Source organism: Cygnus olor, chromosome 24 (genome assembly GCF_009769625.2).
Source record: "Cygnus olor isolate bCygOlo1 chromosome 24, bCygOlo1.pri.v2, whole genome shotgun sequence".
NCBI classification, from domain to species: Eukaryota; Metazoa; Chordata; class Aves; order Anseriformes; family Anatidae; genus Cygnus; species Cygnus olor.
In genome coordinates, this window is record NC_049192.1 from 863001 (window position 1) to 877214 (window position 14214).

The following is a 14214-nucleotide window of genomic DNA, read 5'->3' on the forward strand; positions in this document are numbered from 1 at the left end:
CCGGGCCCTGCAGTGCCCTGGGGCTGTGTGCCTGTGGGCAGTGCAGCCGCGACTGGCAGCACCGCAGCGTGTCTGGTGGATTTACAGAGATCAGAAAGTCTCAAACCTGCCCTGGCTAACCTGGTTCTCTCTGTGAGAGATCAGTGGGGTCAAATTTATTTCTTTTGCTTGGAATTCTCTCTTTCAGCAGGCTGGGAGGGACTAAGCAGCGCTGCAAGTGGGGTTTTCTCAGCAAGCTGCCTTGTCATTAAAATAACCCAGTGTTGCTCTAAAGGGTGCATTTTGGCTTGTTGCAGTTACTCAGTCAAAAATTGTCCCTCTACTGTGCTGGTGTCGATGGCTGCTCTGCCCACCATGAGGCGCGTTCCTGAGGGACTGGCACCGGGACCAGCTCCCCGGACAGGAGGGGTTTGGCATCCCAGCCGCTGTGAAGTGCGGTGTGGTCATGCTGGGAGCTGGTCCCACTGACTGAGACACCAGGGCCTTGCCGTGCCCTGGTCTCTGCTGGACCCGTCCCCGTTTAAAGCCGCTGCCTGCGGGCAGAGGCAGTGGCGTGCCCAGCGGGTGAACGGGCAGCCGGGCTGCGCGGGGTGAGCCCCGCTGCAGTGTCTCTGGCTAGTTCCCATCTGTTATTTTCCTTGCTTGATTTATCTGCTGAAGAAATTCCTGGTATAAACACAGCATTATCAGAATTTTACTCCAGACTTGCCCTCTGGATTCCCTGCCAGCTTTTGCTGGTATTGCACTTCTGCTACAGCAACTGTTCGGTGAAAACAGGCCCCTGCGGAAAGTCACCGAGGCCATGGACAGGGCTGGGGAGGCAGAGGTGCTCTGAGTCAGCCCACAGGAAAGGCTGCTGGTGTGATCCTACAGGGATCAGCTGTTTGCATCTCAGCTGGGAGGCAGCGTGGAGGGCCGGGGGACAGCTTGGCGTTCTGCAGCGCGCCAGGAGGAGAATTTCTTGCAAAATGTGACCGTATTTCCCTTTCCTGTAGGTACAGATCTCCTCGTGCTTCAAGCTGCCATCACCATCACAGACGCGAGGGCTGATCCAGCAGAGAGCACAGGGCACAGTGTTGTGCTGTGAGGCGGGAGCTGCTCGGGAGGCTCTGCAGGAGGGTGAGTCTGCAGCCCCGCGTGCATAGGGGCATGCCGTGTCTTCCTGCCCACACCATTGCATACATGCCTGCATCTTACTGCCCTGGCCAGAGATTTTGGAGTGTCCAGAAAGGACTCTGCACGTGTTTGCAGGCAGACCTGCAACTGCCCATGGGTCCTGATCACATTCCCGTTAACAGCTGGTCCAGGAGACGTGCACCAGCAAGGAGCTGCATTTAATCACGTTCCCTGTTAGCACGAGGGCAGAGGCTCTTCCTTCCAAGGCTGAAGGTCACTGGATTGCTCTTGGTCTTGGTGGCTGTAGGACAGCCCAGGCCAGCAGTGCGGGAATCACAAACACCCCATTCCTGCTTCAGGTCTAGGAAGCAAAGCCAGTTCTCCCAGGGTGGCTTTGAAAAGTTTGGCTTTAAAGTTTTTTCTTAGTGGGATGAAACAAGAGGCAGAGCCCCTCTTTTCCTCCCTGAGGGAGAAGATGTGGGGAAAGGGAAAGCCATTCCCTGCTCGCTTCTGGCTTTGCCATCCCATCTCCCTTGACTGTCCCTTCCAGGCTGGATGGTCCCAGGCCCTCTCTGAGCATGGGAGCTCCTCACAGCACTTGTGCTCCTTGGTGCTTCCCCGGGGCCTGGAGCCTTTTCTGAGACAGGCGGCGGGCATCACGGTGGGCACAGGCTGCTGGTGGTAGCAGGACGGCCGCGGAGCAGTTTTGCATTTGGTGCTGGCTCTGTGCAGTGGTTAGGGTTGTTCTCCCCCTACCCCTGCTCCTTCCCTCTGGAACTAGTGCAAATCGAGCCCGTTCATTAAGAGGAGGAATCTGATCCTGCCATTGAGCAAGGACCGCTCCCGAGCTGTCTCTAGCTCGCTGGTGGCCGTGTGAGGGGCAGGCCTGGTTTCGCAGCCCAGCCGGCACCCCGGAGCTGGCACACGGCAGGGGGCTGCAGGGAGCTCCTGGAGCCCCCGGAATCGTTCTCGTTATCTGAGGGGGGGTCGGGAGGAAGGGCAGGGTTTGTCTTGTGCCGCTCCGGTGTCACCGAGTGCTGTGGGGCACCGGGCTGATGCGGGGCAGCGACGCAGGGGGGGGGGGTCGGGGCCGCGGCCGGGCGTGGAGCCGCAGCGCTACCTGCCGGCGGGCACGGCCCGGCACGGCTCGGTACGGCTCGGTACGACCCGGCCCCCCCGCAGTCCCGCAGCCCCGCGCTGCCGGCGGGCAGCCGGGGCAGGACGCGCCCCGCGGGGCTGGGGGTGCTGGGGGCTCCCCCCGCGTTCCCCCGCCGCCCTGCACTCCCCGTTGGGGCTGGCCGAGGGGTGCACGCGGGTGCTGGGGGCCCCGTGCCCGCCCGGGGCTCTCCTCCGGGGCGGGTGGGTCTGGGGCAGGCAGGAGGGGCTGGCACAAGGCTGCTGGGGCAGGTGCCGGCAGAGGGGGGGGGGGGGGGGGGCCTGGGTGCTGCGAGCTCGGTGCTGTGGGGTGCCGCAGGAATCTCCCATCGCAGTGTTTACTGCAAGGTGTGCTCAGAGTTAGTGAGGCTTGTGTGTGTGCTCGGCGCCGCCCGAAGGAGCGAATGCCTGTAACAAAACTGGTCCCGGTGTTTTATTTCTGTCTTGCACCTCCTGGCCCCTTCTCTGGTAGGGACAAAGCTGCAGCTTGTCCCATCGCAGGCTCTGTGCTGAGTGTGTTGGCTTTGTTCCTCCACTGGGATGAGTATGCTCAAGGGATGGCTCAGCTCTCCCATGCAAGGTATTTTTTAAAAACAGGCTTTTTTTTTTTTTCTTCTAAAGCAGCTGTGGGGCATTTCAATGTACAGATTTTTTTTTCCTGGGTATTCTGGCAAAGAAGGAAAGGTTTTGAAATAGATTCCCTTCAAAACTTTAAAGAGCTTTTCTCTATCTTTTTTTTTCCTCCTTTCTGTGGAAGCAAGAGTTGCTCCCCGCTCTCGTGCTGGGTCCTTTGAGCAGCCTTCCAGCTGGGATGGCTCTCCCACACCCAGCTTCATCCCGCTGTCAGTGCACTGTCCTCTGCTTGATCTTCTTGGAGCCTTTCAGAGCCATAATCTGTGTTTATTCAGCAGTGCACCGTTAACCGTTCCTTTCTGGTAGTCTAATGTCTGCAGGAGATAAAAGCGTGCCCGTGCCCCGCGATGGCACACGTGGATGCCCACGGCAGGGCCAGCCCAAGGAGCATCCCCATGGGACGGGGTCTGCTGCGGGTCGGGGCTTCCTCTCCTGCCCCTGCCCCTTGGGCAGGAGGGATGGGTTCATGGCCTGGGCACTGTGGCAAGGATGCGTGCCCTGCTCACCCCCCTGGCAGACAGGCAGTGGGGGCACTGGGGCAGGGGTGGCCCCGGGGTCTGCTGCGGGGCAGGATCCCACCGCCCGCCGGGGCGGCACGACAGTCCGCAGCCATCACTCGCGAGCGCGAGCTCTGTGTTTGTTTTTGTAATCCCCCTTTTTTTTAATTGTGATTTTAGTGGTGGTGAAAGGTGCTGGATTGACAAGTCATGGAGACGGAAAGGCCTCTGGACTCCACTGAAGTTTACATTTACAAAGGACACAGAGAATAAATAGAAGACAGTGTTTAGAGTCCTCTGTAGACACTTCAGACTTGCTTATAATTCTGCAGCAATTCCATCACCTCTGAAGTGATTGATGCTCTCTATAAAGTCTTGCCTTAAAACATTTTCCTACGTGTCAGGGGAAGAAGTTTATTACACTTTACCGAAAGGGCAGGATTTGTATCGTGTTGAAGGCTGAGTCCTTCCCAGCCCCATCCTCAGGAGAAAAAAATAACAGGAGTGCTGAAAAGAGAGAGACCGACCCAAAGTACATAGCTGGGTGTTGAACGTTAGAGCTGGCTGAGATAGTTTTCTGTGGGAGCTACAAACAGGGCTGGTTTAACAGTTTTTCATCAAACTGTTGTTTTTTTTTTCTAAAAGCTTACATTTTCATTTGGTGGAACCATGAAATGCATCTGCTTTCAACAAAAAGGAAATCATATTTTTCGTTAAATCACCGAATATATTGAAAAGAGGCTGCTTCAGGACAGAGCTGCTTGTGTGCTGATCAAAATAGAACAGATCACAGGCTTTAAGTCTAAATTTCTACAAAAAAAAATGTTCATTTTTTTCCTCTAATATGGGAAGTTCAGGGCAAGGTTATCCTTCTCCTCCCAGTGGAAGGGTGTCCGCGGGGCGCTGCGGGGAGCTTGCTGCCCCCAGTTCCTCGCTGCGAGGCTGTGCGAGTGGTGTCGGGACAGCTCTGTGGGAGCTGTGGTGTGCCCAGAGCTTTTGGCTGGGGAAAGCTCTCCCTCCTGGCCCCGCATGTGGAGTGCTCAGCGCCACAGGGGGGCCTCACCCCCATCCAGCCCCTGCCTTGGGAGAGGAAGGCAGGCTCAGGATGAGGTCCCTTGGTGCTGAATAATCCCAGGTGGATGCGGCGTAGTCACCGATTTCACCTCTGCAAACTCTGGGATTCTTTGGGAATGTTAATTTTATAGAACATCTGAAAGCAGCTCACATCTCCTCCTGACACTGGCTCTCAGCCGACCTAGGAGTTTGCCCGGTGTGACAGGAGACGTGTCAAGAGCAATGAAGAAAAATAGCGCAGCGTGTAGAGCCTGTCAGAGGACATAAATCTTCCCGCTGTGTCCCTGCCTGGTGCTCGCCGCAGGAGGCATGGGGCTGACAGAGGCAGGGCCGGCGCCCGTGGGCACCCTCCGGTCCCCTCGGGGAGTCCCCAGGAGCAGGATGCGGCCCTGGGCGGGGGCTGCCACCTCCTCGGTGCTGTGATGATGTGAAGCTGACTCTGGTGTGGGGAATTATTTTTGTTGATGTACGTAAAATTTGCAGAGTGTGGTGAACGTGATGAACGCATATTTTAATGCTAATGGGGTTGTTAGGCAGGGCAAGCAGGCGAGGGGCTCCCTGCCTCTCGTTTCCTTCTGTAAGGGGAACTTGGGACCAACCCAAGGTTGCTGATTTCTACAGACTCATAAAACTCTTAGGAAGGGCAAAAAATCTGCTTTTGGGGCAGATCAGATTGCTGTAAGCATTGGATACCCTTTTCTTTCTTTTCCGCCCAGCAGTTTCTCAGTAAAGGACGTGCCCTCCTCCAAAGCCAGAACCTAAATATACACTGCCTTGCCCTATCAGTGCACTCTGTGTGTATCTTAGCAGTAAACATTTCCAGTCAAGCATGCTCCTCGTGCTTGTCCGCCAAGTGGTGTCGCCTACTCTGTTGGCTTTGCAGGGCTGTGAGAAGTGGGCTCTTCGTTTAAAGCAGGGAGAAGCGGTGGGGAGGTTTCCTGGGTGCAGTCCGGGCTCTAGAAGGGCTGAGGCCTTGGTGCCTCGAAGGGCTGAGGTGCAGAGGCTGCTGCAGGTACCTCCACTGGGGCTTGGTGAGCTGCCTTCTCTGTGCTTTGTGCCCTTGCTGCTGCTCTGCGACATCTGGCTAAGAGCAAGGGCTCACCCTGCCAGGTCGGGACCCTGCATTCGGGGCCAGAGCCAAGCCTTGCTGTGGTTCACTGGGGTCTGTCGTGGGCTCCAGGCTCCTGTCTGTGGATGCCCACGGGTGTTGTGTGGGGCCGGCAGGGCCGATGGATGCAGGGGTGCCCAGAGGCTGTGGTGATGGCCAGCGGGATGCACTCTTGGCCTTGCACAGCTGGTTCCTGCGTGTGGGTCTGAAGTGTCATAATTTGTGCTGGGATGTCCACCTGCTGACGTGCTCTGTCCCCAGGGATCAGAGCAGCCTGCTCATCCCTCTGATGGGTCAGAGCAATGGTCCTCGCCCCCGGGAGCTTGTGTGTTAAAGGAAAACCCCGGAGCATGAGACCGGGTGGGTTCCCGTTGGCGCTGTCCCACCTCAGGCAGGAGCGGAGCTCACAGACTGGGAAGCCATCCCCAAACTGCACTGTTATGGCTTAGGGCCTTTTCCTCTTTGTGTGTGGGCTTTCCTCTTTGTTTTTGGTTTGGTGGTTTGGTTAGTTTGTTTGGAAGCGTCTGCAAATCCCCTAGCCTGGATGCCCGCGGGCTGCCCGGCTGGCTGGCGCTGCCAGGGAGCTGCCCAGTATCACGAGCAGGGAAAACGGAGCCCAGGCTGGGGAGGAAGAAGGGAGCCCCGTGGGTCTGAGCGGGCTGGCAGCGGCTGTGGAAGGGGCTGTGGGGATGCGGGTGAGCCCTGGCTGTGCAGCAGAGCCGGGCTGATCCCGGCAGGCCGGGTGTCTGTGTTGTTGTTGCTGCACGCTGTCTCTTGCACAACAGCTCCAGCCCTGCGGAGCGCAGGGGAGCAGCAGGGCGGGGGCACCACCGGCACAGTGTGTGTGCGGCATGCTGCGGGAGCAGGCACGGAGGTGGGGCAAGGTCCTGTGCGGGGACCCTGCTGGGGGTCCCACAAGGACAGTGCGGGTGCCCTGGTGGGTGTTTGTCCTGCTTTGTACACCGCGCACCAAGGTATCAACTTGAAATGGCTGCTGAGCAGCAGCTGGGACTACTCGAGGAGAGCTGCCCCTCTGCTGGGGCCACTGTGGCCCCCATAGGGGACGGAGGGATGTGGGCTGCACGACAGGGCAGCGTCCCTGGGCTGGGCTTGGAGCTCGGTGCTGCCCCAGGAGCCGACAGTGTGACCCCACACAAAAGCATCTGCAGCTCCCTCGGTGTGCAGGGGTGCACGGAGGGTCCTGAGCCAGGCGCATGAGCTGAGGGAGGGGTGAGATGGGTGCTCAAGGGTGGCCTCGGAGCGGGGGTCACTTTGCTACTTTGCCAGGCACTGACTCTGCTGTGAGCGTTGGCTCGTCCTTGGTGCGCAGGCAGCGCCTCGGCCGCTCAGTGGGCACGTGGTAAGGCGCGGTGGTGCGAGCAGCAGTGATGCTCACTAACCTGGGCTTTCCAGCAGCTTGTTTGCTGTTAATGGAGCAGTTGATAAAATACCGGTTTTCTTTAAGTATTTGTACAACAAAGTCAACCCAAAACACAAAGCCCTCTGTCGCTGGAAATGAGGAACAGATGCCTTGAGGACTTGTTTTTTAGTTGAGTTGCACGAAGCAACAAACGCCCTGTGACTTGTGGCGGTGGCACTGGCATGCTGCTCTGCTGGCCGGTGGGCTCTGCTGGCCTTGGTGTTGACTTCGGTCCTTGGCCTTGGTGAGCAAAGCAAGGGTGTGCAGAGCCGCTGCCTGCCCCGATACCATGCTGGCGGTGCCGTTGGGAGCTGGGTCTCTCCTGCCCCGCTCCCATCCCAAAATGTCCCACAGGGCCGCAGGGCTTGCACGTGCCTCTCGGCATGCTTCTGCCAGGCAGCCACAGGCACGGGCGATGATTTATTGCTGGACCCACTGGTGAGGAATTAGCTGTGTCTGCCTACATTTAATCTCCGTTGTAATGTTTTAGGGAGAACCTGATGTTGGTTCAGCTAATTGTCTGCTAAAGACTCTGTTCATTCCCTGCTTTCGTGCTGGATTCACCTTTTTTTCTTTCCTTTCCACAATGCCCTCAGGTAAAAGACAAATTGCAACGTATAAAAAATGACCCCAGTCACTTAATTTGAACCAGAGAAGATAATAACGGTCTGAACGTAGAGCTGGATTTATGCTTTTCTCTCCAAAGGAGCCCCCTCCTCCAATGATGGCTTTTGAATGGCGAGAGTAGCATCTGAAGCAAATCGAGGGTAACCTTTTGTACCGTGCAGATCTTCCAGCAGGGTTTGCCGTTCCCAGGGACATCTGCAGGCCGCATGTTGGATTTTGGCAGCTGCTTCACCCATTGTCAGCCAGTTCCATTGCATTAGCTGGTAATGGATATAAATAAGTCTGCCAAGCCAGCCCGTGCACGCGGAGCCGCGTGCGGACGGGAGCATCCCTGCCCTGCTCTGCCATGGCCCTCGGCACGGGGATGGCACTTGGGCAGCTCCGGAGCGGGGGTGCAGGGGGAGTCTGGGGAAAGGTGAAAACGGAGCTGGAAGGGGGCTTGACAAAGGCGCAGGAGTGGGAGGAGGAAGGAGATGCGAATGAATGAACGGCTCAGGATGCTGTAACTGCTTTGGTTTAAGGGGCTGTGAGACGGAGTGGGAGCGCTGGTTCCCCTTCAAGAGCCCTTCGGCTGCAGCTTGCTGTGAGCTGCCACGGGCTTCCTCGGGGCTCCGCTGAAGGCAGCGGTGAGAGCAGCTTTACTCTGGTGGGCTGGATGTGGATCAGCGCGAATTGCACTAGGGTGAGGGCACTTTCAGATGTGTTTTGCTGTCTGTTCGCCTGCCCCAAGGTGCGGCTCCTGTTCTTGTCTCGCCTGTTGAACTCCTGGGCTGGCTGCGTGTGCGGGTCCCTCGGCAGCGAGCTGGACCTGACCTGGGGAGGAGCTGGGAAAGCAATTAGAGTCTCTCCCTGCCTGCTAATTCAAAGGGATTTTTTTTTCTTTTTTCTTTTTGATTGTGTCCAACAACATGGAAAAATGTGAATGATGCAGATCAAAAAGAGGAACCAGGAAGCTTAACCTCTGGCTTGTGAGCTGTCAGATCAGTGGCTCGGGAGGGAGAAGCCAAATGTCAGGCACATGATGCCTGTACTGCTGCATTTAGGGGTTTGTTGTTATTATTATTATTTCTTTAATGGACAGGAAATAATAATAGCACTTAAATCACAAGATCCTTTAAGCTTTCACTGTGACCTTTTGCAGTGCCCTGTGTCACTGGTAGGGGCACAAGTGCCAGCAGGAGGCTCTGCCACTGCAGCTGGGAAGGGAGAGGGGCTCCTCCCGTGTGGCAGCCCCTCATCGCGCCATGGCTCTTTCCTGGGGAGGGGAAGGTGCTGGGAAGGTGCCTGGGGACGGTGCTGGGACCACGTAGCAGTCACCCCAAGGTCACCGCATCACCCCTTACAGCCCCTGCCCTGGCGCTGCAGCCCCCTAGCTGGCAGAGCAGAGACCATTTTACTTCCAGGGTAACATGAGAGGCGGCGTTCCCATGCTGGCTGTGCCTCTGCCTGTTAGCACGCAGCCCTGTATCTCTATTTCTGACTGGCCCTTCACAGTTGGGAGGATGCAGTTCAGACTTTTGCAATTAGCTCTTGGCCAGCTCTGCGGGCTGCTGTGCCGTCCCTGGTAAACACCGGCCGTCTGCTGCTCCTTCCAGGGAGCTCTTGCGAGGAAGCATTCTGCAGTCTTAAATCAACCCATAAATCATGCACTTCGCTGCGGCTTCCTTTCTACCCCTTGATGTTCACCTCTCTTCTCTGGCCAACGTTTCCTCCTCTGCCCAGCTCAGCCGGGTGCCCGTGGCAGGGCTGGTCCCTCTGTCCACCCTCATTGCCGCCGTGCTGGCTGCCGCAGCGCCATGGCACGGTGGGGCCCATGCTGATGGGAGATGTGCTGGGGGTGCCCAGCCTGCACCAGGCACGCGTCCCCAACACAGGCAGCACCCGGCTGGCACCGGCTGCGCGGCGTTTCTCAAAGCAGGAGCGTCGAGGCTGCGGCTGCAGAATAGATGCAAGTGAGTGCCACGGGAGAATGGGGGTACCCACGTCTCTGCTCTTCCTTTTGTTGCCCTCCTGGCCTTCCCAATTTCCTTTCAGTTCTCTAACTCCAGCTCATTTTCTGATTTATGATCAAAATTATACAGTGACCGAGGAGTGAAATCAGGACACTTTATAAAACATTTAATTGCATTTCATAACCTCTTTCCATAAACCATCCACGGCATGTTTATAAACTTCCCATATCTTGTTTCCTGACTCTCACAGCAAACGTCCTGGCAGCGCCGCGTGCTGCGGAGCAGCGGCTGCGGTACCTGGGGCAGCACAAAACGGAGCTGCAGCGATGAGGGAGCTTGGGTTGCTGCACTGAGCTCAGAGCAGAGAAGGGCTTTCCTGGGGATGGGAGGGGATTGGAATTTGGGAACTTGGATGAAAAGTAACAACATTTTCTCAGGCTAAATTCCTGTTTTCCAAAGATATAGATCAAGATGAAATAACCCTCTGTGAACTGCGGAGGCATCGACATCGTTGCAGCCAAATGGTGCTCCTGGGAGGATCTGGGGAGAGCTGCTCTGGGCAAGGTCAGTGCATACAACCTGACGGCTTCCGCGCGCGCCTGGGCTCTGCTCAGGCCCATGGCCGTTGTCCTCACGCTTTGGCTGGTGGCGAGGACAGGGCCGTGGGGAGCCAGCCCCATGCCCAACCGCGGGGCCGCAGCCGCAGTGGCTGAAGCGCGAGGGCACGGGCGTGCCGGAGGAGTGCCATCAGTCAGCTCAGCAGCCTTGCTGAAGTCGTGCCGTGTCTCACATGAGGCCTTGATAAATCCCTACTGTTTTTCGCTGTTTAGAGGATTGCTGTAGCTATCCAATTTCACTGCTTGTTTGTTTGTTTTTGGCTCAGTATAAGCAAACTGGAGATTGCAACGTCCTCAGCAAAGCGCCTGACTCACATGGAGGAGTTTTTCCACACAAAAAGTAATGGTTTCATGCCCCAGGATGTGAAATGTGGACAGAAAAATTTTATCCAGAAGGTCAACAACTTTTAACTTTCAGCAGTTCACATTCAAGCCGCTTTCCCAGGAAGTTCAGCTCCTGCCGCGCCAGGGCGGCTGCAGCCTTCACAGCACCAGGGCTTGGCTCTGCACGACGGGGGCTGCCGTGGCTGCCTCTGTCTGGAGCCCAGCCTCGCCCCCGTGAGTGGTGCTGGTGCTGGTGCAGGGCTGGGTGGGCGGCTGTAGGGGGACAGCCTCGGGTCTGGGTCCTGGCTGCCCATGGTGCCAGGCATGGCTTGGCCAGGGCAGCTCAAGCACCGCCGCTGCGCCGACAGCGCTGCAGTAAGGCTGTAACATTATCACCAGCAAATGGCCCTCAGTGTGTTACTTATAGGAAACAGAAAAAACAAACAAACCCTGAATAATAGCCCAAACATCTTTTGTGGGACTTACAGCTTTCTAACTTTATTTAAAAAAAGAAGGAAAAAAGTAAATTTTCCCTGTCGGAGAATTGCTATCATCACGCAATGGCACTTAGGAATATTATAAACAACTGTGTCAGTTTATAAGGCTAAAGACATTTTTTCTGGGGCTCACACAAGCTTTCCTTTCCACAGCAGATCATCGTCACCGGGGGTTGCGAAGCCTGGTGGATGGCACGTCCGCGGGCCCCGCTGGGCGCAGGGTCGCGTTCCATCCGCTGACAGCCCTTCATGCTGTGACCTGCAAGTAGGGGATTCTTGGAGGATTTTGTTCTGGCACCAGTGCTTCCCATTGGTGCTACAGTTCCTCCCAAAGCTCCTTGTGCAGCCAGCTCTTGCAGTCCCCAGACGGGACGTGTCAGTCTGTGTCCCTTCCTACATGGCGCCCATGGGTGTGGGTGGCTGCTGTGGGCTGGCTCCTCACCAGGACCACAGAGCTGCGGCTCTGCCGTTGGAACACCACAGCAAACCCCTCATTCTCTCCCCAGGCTGGTCCCCACTTTCTCCCGGGTCAGCTCTTTCTCTGCTGTAGCCCTGTCATAGGGCAGCTGTAAATCAAAGCCCAGGCCCACAAGGCCAGGCTTCGCGCAGCCGGAGGGGCAGAGCTCTGCGCGTTGCTCTTGTTGTCGGCCTTCCTGCTGTCTCCTTACAGCTCCCTGTGCAGGCACAGCTGCTGGCGAGGGTCTTCGCCCCACCGCAGTGCACGGCGCCATGCCACCAGCCCATGAGGAGCGCTGAGGGCGCCTGTCCGAGGGCAGGAGGGCTCCGGGCACCTCTCGGCGTGGGGCATCCTCCCGGCTCTGTGTGTGCTGCGCTCGGAGGGGAACCCGCCTGCTCCAGGGCTGCGGGAGGACCCCCCCAATTCTATCTGCCTTATTTTGTGTGTCCAGGGCTGTGAAACATGTGCTCTAGCTGGATTACTGGTGCTTGCTTTCACCTCTGCAGCCCCTCACCTGGCAGCCGGAGTGTGTAAGGCGCACCCTGCACCCTCGCTGTAGCTGCAGAAGATTTATAAGAGCGGTACGTGACTGACAGATAAGGGACTCCCACAGAGCGAAGACGAGAGCGAGGGAACCAGAAAGCTGTATGTTTGGACTTGATTCAAGGAATTCGGAGCCCCTCTTGTTCAGGCAGGTTTGAATAGAAAATTTGCCAAATCAACCTAACACCATAAAAACGTTTCTTGAGAAAAGGCTGGGGCAGAGCTGGGTTTTAAAAAAAACCCGCTACCCAAAGCTCTGTGTCCCACCCTGGTATTTATGACATGCACATGGATGCTGTTGATAGCAAAGATGTTTTTGTAAGTCAATAAAATGGAAAAAGAGATTCCACTTTGTTAAGAGGAGTGGTTACTTTGAACAAATTGAGAGCAATGAAGGAGATCATTCCATTGTTTTAAGATTTCCATAACTCACTGTGCTTAAGCGCATAAAAATGTAGACATTTTGGCAATAAAGTTTGGGTAATTTTTGACAATGAATCAAAAATCTCTCCCTCTTGCTGCCCTCCCCCTTTTCCCTTTTGTTGTTCCTGAAGGCAGCTGCCCCCCTCCCACCCTCCCCATGTTCCACCCTCTCCACCCCATGTCCTCATGAACGGAAAAATGTCTTCAGCAGAAACCTCCCAGCTTTTAATTTTCTAATCTGCAGCATCTGTGCCCAGCCCCTTGGCTCCCACGGTCTGTGGGGTTGTGTTTGCTGGGAGGTCACACACGAGGCTACGGGCAGGTTGTGCGCTGCTCCAGGGGCAAAGCCATGGCACGGCCACCCCTGCGCTCCCCTGCAGCCGGGTCCCCGAGCGTGGGCCCCTGACTGCTGCTGCCCGCTGGGGGCAACCAGGGGGCCGGGAGCTGGAGGCGAAGCGATGCTGCTGCGGCTGGCAGGGGGGCACAGCTCCCTGTGCCGGCACTGCTGCTGCACTGTGGCTGCCTGCCCCCATTGGTGTCCTTAACCCATGCACAGAGCTGGCAGGGGGACCAGGCTCGTGTTTTGACTTAGAGACATCAGGTTTTGGTGGTGGTGGTCTGTGGTGTTTTCTTGTTTTTCTTTGTTTGTTTGTTTTGTTACTTTGTTGTGGTTTGTGGGTGGGTTTGGTTTGGGTTTGTTGACTTGTTTTTTTATTTTATTTTTTTAAATGTTGCAGGGATGAACTACCTGAGCCCTGTGCTCTATGCAGTCATGGGGGCGTCTTCCTAAGCTACATACTCATGCAGGAAGCCCTGGCCTCATCCTGGGCAGCCTGGGGGCAGCAGCAGGAGGCACCCAGCAGCTTGCGGGCCGTCCGCTGCCCCCTGTGCAGGGTGCAGGTCCTGCAGTGGCCCCGTTCCCCATGTTGCAGTTGGGGTGGGTGGCCCTGGTCCTGTCCCCATCCTCACCTCTGCCTGTGGAGGCCTTGCACTGCAGGGGAGCTCCTACAGGTGCCGGGGGTGGCTCGTGTCTGTTCTGGTCCGAGGTCGGACCACGCAGTGCCAGCACCGCAGCTCTGCTGCATGTCTGCGCCTCTGCCGGCACTCCTGGGCCGGCTCCTCCCCGCTGTTTGTGTGAGGGGCCATGTTTTGAGTGCAAATATTTTCCACGAAGAGCAGAACTGTTTGGGTGAATAAAACATTGTTTTGTCAACATCTAATTTTCGCTGGGAAACCAGTTTCCTGGACGGGTTGGGGGTGGCACTGCGTGTCCCGGGAGCCGCCCACAGCCCCAGCACCAGTGAGCAGGTGGGGGCGCAGCTACCTGGAGCCATGGGCTGGTGGCCCTGCACTGCACCGTGTCACAGCACAGCACACCACGTCAACCCCTACTGCACTGCTCCACACCAAACTGCCCCGCATTGCAATAACCCAACCCGCATTGCACCGCGTCACACCAAACTGCTCCGTGTCACTTCAGCCTGCACCAAGCTGCACTGCCTCAGCCTGCAGTGCACTGCCACTCACCAAACAGCACTGTACCACACTGCGCCAACCTGCATCCCACCAAAGAGCACCACATCCCACCAAGCAGCACCACATGACACCAAACTGCACTGTGCCACACCTCAATGCACTGGATCGCACCAAACTGCATCGCTTTGCACCAGATGACATCGCCGTGCCCCAGAGCGCAGCAAATTGCACTGCAGCGCAGCAGCACACACCACACTTCACCAGCTTGCACCAAATGTCACCGCATTGCACCAGA

At 56.8% G+C, this 14214-nt stretch overlaps 2 long non-coding RNA genes across 2 annotated transcripts in view; both read left to right on the forward strand.

Annotated features, from left to right (window-relative positions):
* The window catches only part of LOC121059423, a 20820-nt gene extending 10670 nt beyond the window's left edge, over positions 1–10150 (forward strand). The window contains exons 3-5 of the long non-coding RNA XR_005814568.1: positions 1002–1119; positions 8571–8675; positions 10042–10150. This is a non-coding gene — a long non-coding RNA (uncharacterized LOC121059423). The remainder of the gene's footprint in view (positions 1–1001; positions 1120–8570; positions 8676–10041) is intronic.
* A 311-nt stretch (positions 10151–10461) lies between these two features.
* On the forward strand, positions 10462–12369 carry LOC121059422. The gene is made up of 2 exons (XR_005814567.1): positions 10462–11285; positions 11984–12369. It is a non-coding gene; the product is annotated as an uncharacterized LOC121059422 (long non-coding RNA).
* The last annotated feature ends 1845 nt before the right edge of the window (positions 12370–14214 follow it).